The 10,829-nt window shown below is 35.6% G+C and overlaps 2 non-coding genes across 2 annotated transcripts; both read left to right on the plus strand.

The window, feature by feature from the left end:
• The first annotated feature begins 629 nt into the window (after positions 1-629).
• On the plus strand, positions 630-789 carry LOC112307595 (U1 spliceosomal RNA). The gene has a single exon (XR_002975078.2). It is a non-coding gene; the product is annotated as a U1 spliceosomal RNA (small nuclear RNA).
• A 1,162-nt stretch (positions 790-1,951) lies between these two features.
• On the plus strand, positions 1,952-2,111 carry LOC112307596 (U1 spliceosomal RNA). Its single transcript, XR_002975079.2, has one exon. It is a non-coding gene; the product is annotated as a U1 spliceosomal RNA (small nuclear RNA).
• The last annotated feature ends 8,718 nt before the right edge of the window (positions 2,112-10,829 follow it).

The following is a 10,829-nucleotide window of genomic DNA, read 5'->3' on the forward strand; positions in this document are numbered from 1 at the left end:
AAATATAACCATCAGGAATATTTTCAAGTAAATATCTCTGTAATTGCTCTCAATGAACAACAGACAGTGAGACCTTTGAAGACAAAGTGCCTTTTCCCTTGTTATTCCTGCAAATAAAGGAAGGCTTTTGGGGGCCTGGGTGAAAAGGGTGAAGGGATTAAGAAATACACATGAGTAGTTACACAATAAATACAATGATATAAAGTACATCCTGAGGATACGGTCAATGACATTTTGGTAACTATGTATGGTGGCAGGTGGTCAGTTGGGATAACAGAAGGAGCACTTAGCAGGGTATGACCACTAAGCATACACTGAAACTGGTACAAAATAGTGATGAGTGTGAAGTGTAATTAAAAAAAAAAGATTTGCACAATTGAAATCTCTATAATTTTATTAACCGATGTCACCCCAAAAAATTAATTTAAAAAGTCAGGACAAATGTTAACATTAAAAAAAAAAAGACTGCTTTTGGAATCTGGTATTTCATTTCTGATTTTATTTTGATTTTTCCTATTTATGAAATTACTTGAAGTAGCTTATCCTTTGTATACTAAATTACTTGGCTCTTTTTTGCATAAAAATTCAATTATGGATTCATTCTCTAAACATTTCAAAACATACAAAGAATACTTACCTGGCAGGGGAAATGTGATCAGGAAGGTGGTTTTCCCAGAGCGAGGCTTATCCATTGCTCCCCAGATGTGCTGACCCCAGCAATTTCTCCAATCGTGGGAAAGCTACTGCATAATTTGTGGTAGTGGAGGACCGCATTCATGCTTTCCCCTGGAGGAAAAAAAAAAAAACATGCAAAGAAAAATATTCTGGATTGCTGTCAAATGTGGGAGTATGCCTCTGAACCTTTACAATTAAAGTGGTTCTCATCTTGTCAGTGTCTAAAACCATTTAACCTTCAAAACAATTTTTAATGCCATAATCGTCCTTGACTCCACCAGGAAGAGTGTGTTGCCCTGCCCACATTCAATTGTATCTTTGTTTCTGGTGGATATGTTGAAATACACAGGTTTAAAAGCAGGGGTGGCGGTGAGAGGGTAGGGAGACTTGATTCCCAATCCTACATCCACTACTTACTAGCAGTGTGAGACTGAATGATGTATCAAAGGACTTTTTCTCTTTTGCTAAGTGAGAAATTGCCACTTCCCCCTCAGAAGGTTGGTTTGAGTTTTTATGAAAGAATATGTTGAATCTCAACAAAATTAGTTCATCTTCATTCTTTTCTAAAACTTTAATGTTTGTATATATATTCATTATAGAATTCTCCTGTTACAATGCTTAGTCTACTTGAGATCCAGGACCATGTTTTATTCATCTTTGTGTCTCATGTTTGACTCAATGAATTTGGGAAATCAATTACTGTGCTCCAGCCTCTGGGAATTAATGAGGTCAGACAGTGCTTGCCCAGTTAATTCCTACCTTCCTTTAGGTATTTGCCTGGAGTGCCCCAGGTGGTGCTTGTACCTACCGTATATTACCCCAAACTTCAGTACATGAGCACTAGTTCTTCACTAAGTGCTTTTGGTGATGTTGGAAGAAAATAAATTGATGTCATTGCCTCATTTCAATTTGGAAAATACATAATGAGTTTTTCTATAACCTGATGATGCAAAGATTTTATTCCTGTGTGTCTGATATCTATCTAGTGTCAATGTCAGTCTGGACTGCAGCTCTCAACACGGCCACTTGGAGAAAGTTCCAGGAGCCTCCATTACTGGCAAATCCATGTGGAACTGCGACACAAAGATGAAAAGTTACAAACTGAGTCATTTCCCCTGAAGAAAATGGGGCAGTCCTGAGATTTTTAGGAAACAATATTTATGTCTTGGTCCCCAAAACTACTTCCAGCCTTCTCTCATTTTTCACAGACCAAACAAAATTGCTCCAAGACTTAAATCTCCAATAAGAGCTATGCTGGCTTTAAAGATTTCACTGAATACTTCCCAAGCAGGAAAGATACCGTGACCATGAAGCTGGTTTTCTCAGGGTGAGGTTCTTCCACTGCATTCTGATGTTTGACCCCTGCAATTTCCCGAAAGGTGGGGAACTCCACTGCATAATTTGTGGTAGAGGAGCACTGCATTCACACTCCCCACCCCCAAAAAGGAATAATTTTCTTGAGGAAAGTACAGGCAAATATTTCTTGGGTTTTATTTCAAAGTTGGGAAGGTTGGATTGAAAAGACTAGTATGTAGGTTTATATTCATAGCAAATCATTAGGAGAAATCACCTCCACAGAGCAGTGAACAATCCCTCTTTGTATCAAGACGGTAATTCTAGGGAGGAGAGGGAGGATAAGAAGCGACTCAGGTAATGCTGATGTTATTTTGATTTGGTACAGTTGTTACTATTATTGTTTATATGGATAATCAGAGCACAATAACATTGAAATACATTCACAATTGTACAGAACATGGAGTCTTTATCCCTGCAATTTTCTGCCTGCCTTGGGGTCAATCTGTTGTTATCAGCATCAATTAAACTATTTCCCTGTGTGTTTGTTTGTTTTGGCCATAGGCCGTGGCAACCGTACCATGTTCAATTCCTGTAAATAACAATCCTAAAGGTCCAAAAGACATGTGGCATCTAGGCTACACAAGTCCACCTGAAAAGGGGCCAAAATATTAACTCAGACATACGAAGTCCTTCACATGTTCCCATAAGTGTTTTTCCGTTGTCCTTTTTAGGAAAAATGGCATTCCTAAGGATTAGCTTACATGTTTTAAAAAGGGCAACAGAAATCTATTTGTAAGTCTGAAATGCATTTTGATTATATCTAGAATTGTTTACACTATTTCCAAGAGGATATTGTCCCAAGAGTGTGTGGTATTTTATTATTCTTTTGAAATACAGTATCAAGTAATTTTCTTTCAAATTATGTTAAATGTTTTATTTATAAATATTACTTTGTTAACATAATTGTTTAGTAGTTATGTCATTAAGTATTCTACTTAGTAAAAGAAATAATGATTTAATTACCAAGATTAATGCTAACCAAGTGCATTATGTAGTCCTTAATTATGCTTTAAAATATTGGTATCAATTCCTGGTATAAAGTACAAAGACTTTTTTGCTTTTGAAAAATTAATCAAATAATGTTAATTGTCAATAATATGTTTCTTTGGAACTCAAATAAGCACCTACCTACTCAGTGCATTAGCTGGTGAAAAAAATCACTTGAAAAAAGAATGCTGTAAGGCTAAAAAAGAAAATTTTACAAATCAATATATATCATCTTGAAATGGAAAATATGAATTATTATAAAGCAAGAATGTCTAATAAACAAAGTAATCTATTAGAGCCTAATGCAGACCAATCAGATGCTATCTCTAATAGAGTTGAATAATCAGATGTATAACCATTTTCCACTGAACAACCATTCAGTCAATTGCCTTTTCTTGACCTTTCAGTTATGGTTAGAATGTTATTGATAAAATCTTCATAAAACAATGCCAATTAAAATCGTATTTACAGGGGAGCTCTGAAAGGAGTCCCAATAGACCGCTGAAACAATTTGAGCAAAAACAGATAAATAACAATTGTACTGGGTTTTAACAAGGATTAAGATAATTATCCTTTAGTCTGTATTGATTTCATTTTTTAAATTTTTATACTTAGAAATTTCATACAATACTATTGACTTTTTTCTCTTGATGTGCAGTTCAATGAATTTTAGTGTATGTGTAGATTTGTGTAACTGCCACCACAATCGAGATACAGAATAGTGTAATCACAACACGGGATTCACTTGGGCTATCTATCTTTTTATAGTTGCTTCCCTCCTTGACCCTACGTCTGGCAACCACTAATCTATTTCCTAAAACTATATAATTTTTTTCCTCTTGAAATGTTACAGAAATGGAATCATACGGTATAAAACCTTCAGAAAGTGGCTTTTTCACTAGCCTAATAGCTTTGTGAGTCACCTGAGTTGTTACATATACAGTAGGTCCCTCTTTTCCGTGGTTTCACATTTAGTGGTTTCAATTTTCCCAGTTTCAGCTACCGGCCCTTGACCAAGGTCCAAAAATATTAAATGGATAATTCCAGAAATAAACAATTCAAAACTTTTAAATCACATGATGAAATCTCATAATGTCCCACTCCATTCTGCCCAGGACGTGAGTCACTCCTGTGTCCAGCATATCCACACTGTGTATTCTATACACCATTAGTCACTGAGTAGCCACCTCAGTTATGTGATCAACTGTCTCGGTATCACAATGCTTGTTTCCAAGTAACCTTTATTTTACTTAACAACAGCCCAAAAGTGCCACAGTAGAGATGCAAGAGTAAGAGATGAATATGTTCTGACTGACAGTAATGTGTTGCACCAGAAAGCACTGAGCCTATACAGAGACCGCAACAACGGATCCTGAAATGAATCACCCCAAGACTTTTGCTGCAAGAGGTTGTTACACAGATTCAGGAACAGGATTGGCATTTTCTCATCTCATATTACCACAAGAAGCAGAGGGTGAGTACAATAAGATATTTTGAGAGAGACAGAAAGAGACCACATTCACATTTTATTACAAGCTATTATTGTATTTTATTATTAATAATTGCTGTTAAACTCTTAATTAATCTCTAATCTCTCAGGTCTGCACCTAACAGACTTTATCATATGTATGTACGCATAGGGAAACACATAGTTTAGTATATATAGGGTTTGGTACTCTCTGTGCTGTTAGGCATCCACTATGGGTCTTGGAAGGTATCTCTTCCAGATGAGGGGGTGTCGCTCTATCAGCAGTTTGTTCTTTTTGGGGGCCAATTAGTATCCCATTGTATGAATATGCACTGTTTGTTTATCAGTTCATCCACTGAAGGACATTTGGGTTCTTTTCAGTTATGTTTTATTTTCTGCTTACAAATATGAATAGAGCTGCTATAAACATTTTTGCACAGATACTTACATGAACATTTGTTTTTGGTTCTCTAGGCTTTACAGCCTGGAGTGGGATTGCTGAGTCATAGGGTAAGTGTTATATGTAACTTTATAGGAAACTGCCCAAATGTTTTCAGAGTGTCTATACCATTTTGTATTCCCACCAACGATATATGATCTCCACTTTCTCTGAATGCTTGCCAGTCCTTAATATAGTCAATCTTTTTTTCAATGTAGTCATTGTAAGAGTTGCAGAGTGGTAACTTATTTTAATTTGCCCTCCCCTAATGGCTAATGAGGTTGAACATACACTCTTTGCCATCATTGTATTTCTTTTCACAAATGTTTGTTCAAGTGGTCTGTAATTGACTTTTTGTTGTGTTTTTCCCTTACCATTTATCCTCCTTATACTCCCCCTTCTGCTCCCCCATGCAATCGCCACACTGTAGTCCATGTTCATGAGTCATTTCCTTTTTGCTCATTCCCTCCACCCCCTAACTGCCCCTGATATCTGTCCTACTGCTCTCCATCTATGAGTCTGTCTCTATTTTGCTTGTTAGCTCAGTTTGTTTATTAGATTCCACATATGGGTGAAATCATATGATGTTTGTCTTTTTCTGACTGGCTTATTTCACTTAGCATAATATTCTCCAGGTCCATCCATACTGCCACAAAGAGTAAAATATTCTTCTTTTTTATAGCTGAGTAGTATATTATGGGATATTTACATAATGGAAAACTACTGACCAATTTCTAAATGTATAGTTTATTTCCTGATTATTGAATTTTTAGAGTTCCTCACCTATTCCAAATACATTTCATTTGTTAGATGTGAAATTTGGAAATATCTGTAGCTTGCCTTCATTTTTAAAGTGTCTTTCATAAAGCACGTCTTTAAGTTTGATAAAGTGTAATTTATCTTTTTCTTTTATGAATCATGCTTTCAGTGTTATATTTAGTACTTCATCTACTACCAAGCCACATAGAGTGTCTATTTCCTTCTAAAAGGCTTTTGGTTTTATGTTTTATATTCAGAACCATGATCCATTTTGAGTGAATCTTTGTGTACGGTGTGAGGTGTAAGCTAAGGTTTATTTATTTTTTCCCATTCCTTTCACCTGAGTGTCGGTCCCTTTACCAATGTCACACTGTCTTGATCACCGCAGCTCTATGAGAGTCTTAAAATAAAGCTAACGTGACTCCTCCAAATCTATTTTATGTCATCAGCTTGACACAAGTAAATATTTGAATAAATATATAAATGGAGGACTAAACCTTTCTTGCAGAAGAATTAAAAATAATATAGAAGGAATGAGGAAAATATAAAATCACCATTAGACCACCACAGTAATAATTGCAACAGGCAAGATTCATTGATAAATGTTAAAATTGTCAGTCAACAAAATGTTTAAGGAGACAGTTGTTTAGTCTCTGGATATCCTCCCAAAATATTTATGTTAATATGGTGGTTTTTAACATATATTTTCAAATTGTTTGATACTCCTTTCTGAACAATGTACACATTAATTCTCCTCCCCACAGTTGTGACCTGGATTTAGTGACTCACTTATACCAAATAGAATATGGAAAGCTAAAACCATAATTTTACAGCATAGAAACCTGGCAGACAGCACTTTATCCAAGTGATCATGGTTAGCATCACATTAAGTAACCTGATGCGATGTAGAGAAAAGGCACATTGTCCCTGGGATACACTTTCCAAAAATGTATAACTTCAATCTAATCTCAAAACATCAGACAAGCCCGAATGGCTACAAAATACTGACCAGAACTCTTCCAAAGTGTCAAGGTAATGAAAGACAAGAAAAGACAGAGGGACTGTCACAGATTAGATAGGACTATAGAAACATGATGACTAAATGCAACATGGTACCCTATATTAAACACAGAGAATGATTAAAACCATGAAAAATGGTAAAAATTACATAAAGTCTATACTTAGTTAATATCATTGTGCCAATGTTAATTTCTTAGCATTATGAACTATACCATGGTTATGTAAATTGTTAACATTTGCAGAAGATTTATGAAGCTTATACTGAATTATCTGTAAGATCTTTGCAACTCTTCTGTAAGCCTAAACTTACTTCAAAACAAAAAGTACAAAAACCATGCTTCCTTTCATTTAGTTATAAATACCAAAGCATTAACAGCCAAATAATAACATTATTTTTGAAAACAACCTCTCATAAAGGAATTAGTGCATAAAACTATCCTTTCCACTCACAAAAACACCTACATTTTCCCATTTTTTAATGTCAGTAATTTCTAGTAGTGAATAAGAAGTCTATATTGGGTCTCTGTACTGCTGTTGGAAGCTGTGTTATGTACTCTTGGAGTGGCCACATATTGCTTTTGTCAGTTTTCTCAGTTCTCTTTCCTGAAAAACCCACCACCATGATTTTACTTGAGGAATCTGTCTTCCCCACTCTCAGTTAATTTGGTTTTGGATGGGGCTGTTTTAGGGCAGGTTTGAAGTTTAAGACTGGACCTTCAAAGAATTCCCTACACTGGCTGCTAGTGATGGGTTCTAGAATAAGTAAATCCTTCTTCCTGGTTCAGTCAGAGCTAATCCTGAACATTTTTTAAGTGCCTGCAAAAGTACTGTCTCCTCTTGTACTGAACTGTTATGATTGATATAATCTTAAACATGGAGTGTTTGGGACCCACAGGACAGAGATGAACTCAACACAGTGGAAAGCAGAGCCAGGAGATGAGAAGAATGAGAAAGAGAAAGTCCTGATGACATTATTGAAGCTCCCTTACTTAGTTATGTCTAAAGACTGTTTTTCTGAAAAACTGACCCCAGACATTTCAGTTTTATGTGACAATAAATTCCTTCCTTAATTAACATTTTGCAATTTGGAGTAAAATTAGAATTAGGCCATATGCAATTTGCATCCAACAAGTACCCCCAAATTATAGATGTTGGATAAAATAAACCCGAGGTACTTTTTTGTGTCCTTTTTAGACAAGAGAGAAGTAAATTATTTCTTTTGAACCCTCCTGGTTTCTTCCATACCATTCCATTTGCAGGTGAAGTATAAAATGATGACTCATCTTGCCTTTCAGTTGCTCACCACATAGAAGATATAACAAAGAGTCCAAGACATGAATCCTGGTAAAGAACAATGCAATAATCAATGTTATAAAATTAATAGATAACTATGTGTGCAAATATTCAACAACTCAAGAGCATATATTGGATAGCATCTAGAAATGAGCCCCCAAAAGACTTAGAAAGTTCAAAGTCAAGAATCTTTACAATCTCACAGAGGGTAAATAAACTTTACCTATATTTCTAGAACCAAATTAAAGAAGCCATTGAAATAGTGTTTTCTAGAAGCAACACTTTCAGCAAATAAAACTGTGCCTCTGTACTTAGTCTCCACTCATCCACTCAGCAGAAACTTCATGGAGTAAGATGAGTGTGAGTATCCCATCTGCCTCCTTGTGCAAACTATAACTTCAGTTCCATACAATTTCCCCAATTAATCTGAAATACCATATTGACTTTATCACTCAATAATTTAAAGGGTAAAAAGAATGGACTGATTCCATTCTTATGTGTTGAATCATTTTATGACATACTCAAAAGGAAAACCATTCTTCTGAGAAAAGATCTCTAATTTAAGGATACAGGAATCACGGACCTTTGAAAGCCATACCAGGCATGATAAAATGACATCCATAGCATGAGGGTGACAGGATTTTAAAATCCAGAACCACTGGATTTCTGTTCAAATAGATCATTTTAGCTTTCTTTAAATTTCCTGTTCTTGACAAACCCCTTACCCCGCCCGCCCTTCTTTACCCAGGTGGTTCATAAATTAAGTTGCGTGAAACTCTACATGGAGGATTTGCAGGGGTGCAATAAGAGGACTGGCAGATGTTCTTCCATTCACTCCGAGCAGGAAGGGCAAGTGGAAATGGCACTGGCTGAATGACATTTGGAGTAATGGCCTGCCATTCTGCTGGCACTTTTAGTGTTAAGCAAGTGATCTGCAAAGTAAAGTGGATTCACAGTTAGAGTCAGCACCAGTGCACAGGTCGCCCGTAAAAATAGAAGATTCCATTATTCTTCAGGCTCCCTAGAGGGAGCAAGGTCTCTAGCATCATTACCAGGACTAAATCTGACTTTTCTACCTCCCCTAATTTCCTCCTAGTAATTATAGGTCAAGCACTCTTTTGTAAATTATAAAACCTTTGTTCTTATCAAAAATGAATAGCTGAGGAAAAAATTATAAAAAGAGTCCAAGAAAAAAAATTTCAATTAGAAAACCAAGCTAATTTGGTATGACCAAAGACTGTCAGGCGTACTGACAGTGCTCTATTATGCAGTCATTTGGGCTCTTTCAAATTAGTTATGTTAATGTCCTGTGAGTGAATGTAACACTTGGATGGGACAAGATTTCTGCAATTAATTTCTGCAGTCAGTGGAGAGACAAGCAAATTTATTTTCCCCCTCTCTGGGAATTGGTAGTGGAGGGTGTGAGGTAGCGAAAGTGCATTTAGGAACAGAGTACAAGCTAAACACAAGCCCTAAATAAAGCAGAAACAATGGGAGCCAATGCCTCCTCATTCATTCAATTGACAATGTTTTGCAGCTTAAACCTGTTTTATTAATTATGTTTGACATTTCCTTAATTAGTTTCATTTACACCAAATCAATCCCTACTGCTGTATGGCATCATTTATCATTTTGAAAAATTTGCATACTGAGTGCTGACTTTTCCTACTTAATTATACATTAAAAGTGTCAAGTGCACTTGCTGCCTGGCATTATCTGCGGCAGAAAGGTTTGTGGCTGGACGGTGATGGTATTAATCATTAAGAGCCCCCAAATGCTGCTGGGTAATATCTGGGGAGTAGAGTGGCTCTCATTTTAACGCTAGAGAGCAGAAGTGCTTTTGTAAAATGACCCAGAGCAAAAACAAAATAAATGACCTAAAACATCCGGTGTACTGTAATGCTTTGCTCTTTCAATAAAAATACGCTTTAGTTGGAAAGGTTTACTATTAACTATTCACTTTCTGTGTATTTAAGCACTATGAATCCAGTAGTAGTAAATTTGTAATCTCTGCTTGGACCTGAAGACAAGATATTTTAGTTGAATATATGATGGTGGCTTGGTAGCATACATTCCAATATTTGCCAACTCAAATGTGTTACTTTACAAATGAAAGCTAGAAAATATAGTATACCATTAATACAGTGATTGATGTTGCTCATTTCATTTCTACTTACAACTTCCAATGAATAAGCAACTATTTTTCACTGAACAACATGGAGCACAACTGAACACAGAATACGGCTGACAAATCTAATACTACAATAGAACTTCATTTGTATAGTCTAATAGTTATTTTTTAATATTATGGAATTTTCAGTGATGAAAAAATTATAAGACTATATAATTTTAAGCACAAAGCATGACTGTGAGCCATAGCCATGAAAGAGTTAACAAGAACCTGTTTGTAAATCATGAATCAACTATGCCTTCCTTCTTCCTGCCTTCATGTCAGAACCTAAACTTAGTGCATTTAATATTCAAATTCATTTTCAAATGCTTGCCCATTAACATAATATATGCCACTTTGCAAGCCTGGTCAAAGAAATCTGTAACTAAATAATTTTCAAGTTCCCTTCATATCAGATGCATTATATGCAGTGTGAAATTATTTCCCCACTCTATCCCTTTACTGAACAGCAGAAAACCAACACATAATATAGTAGATATTACTGCAAGTGCATTACATTATTTAGGAGCTACTATATATGCAGGAAAGTTTATAATTGCTAATTTTAAGTGAGGGTTTAATTGCATATTTTGTGTATAATTACAAGGTTAATAAGCAATTGCAATATAGCATTACTTACAACTTAGAAAAGAGAAATGTAT

The sequence above is a fragment of the Desmodus rotundus genome, chromosome 1 (assembly GCF_022682495.2).
Source record: "Desmodus rotundus isolate HL8 chromosome 1, HLdesRot8A.1, whole genome shotgun sequence".
In the NCBI taxonomy this organism is placed as follows: Eukaryota; Metazoa; Chordata; class Mammalia; order Chiroptera; family Phyllostomidae; genus Desmodus; species Desmodus rotundus.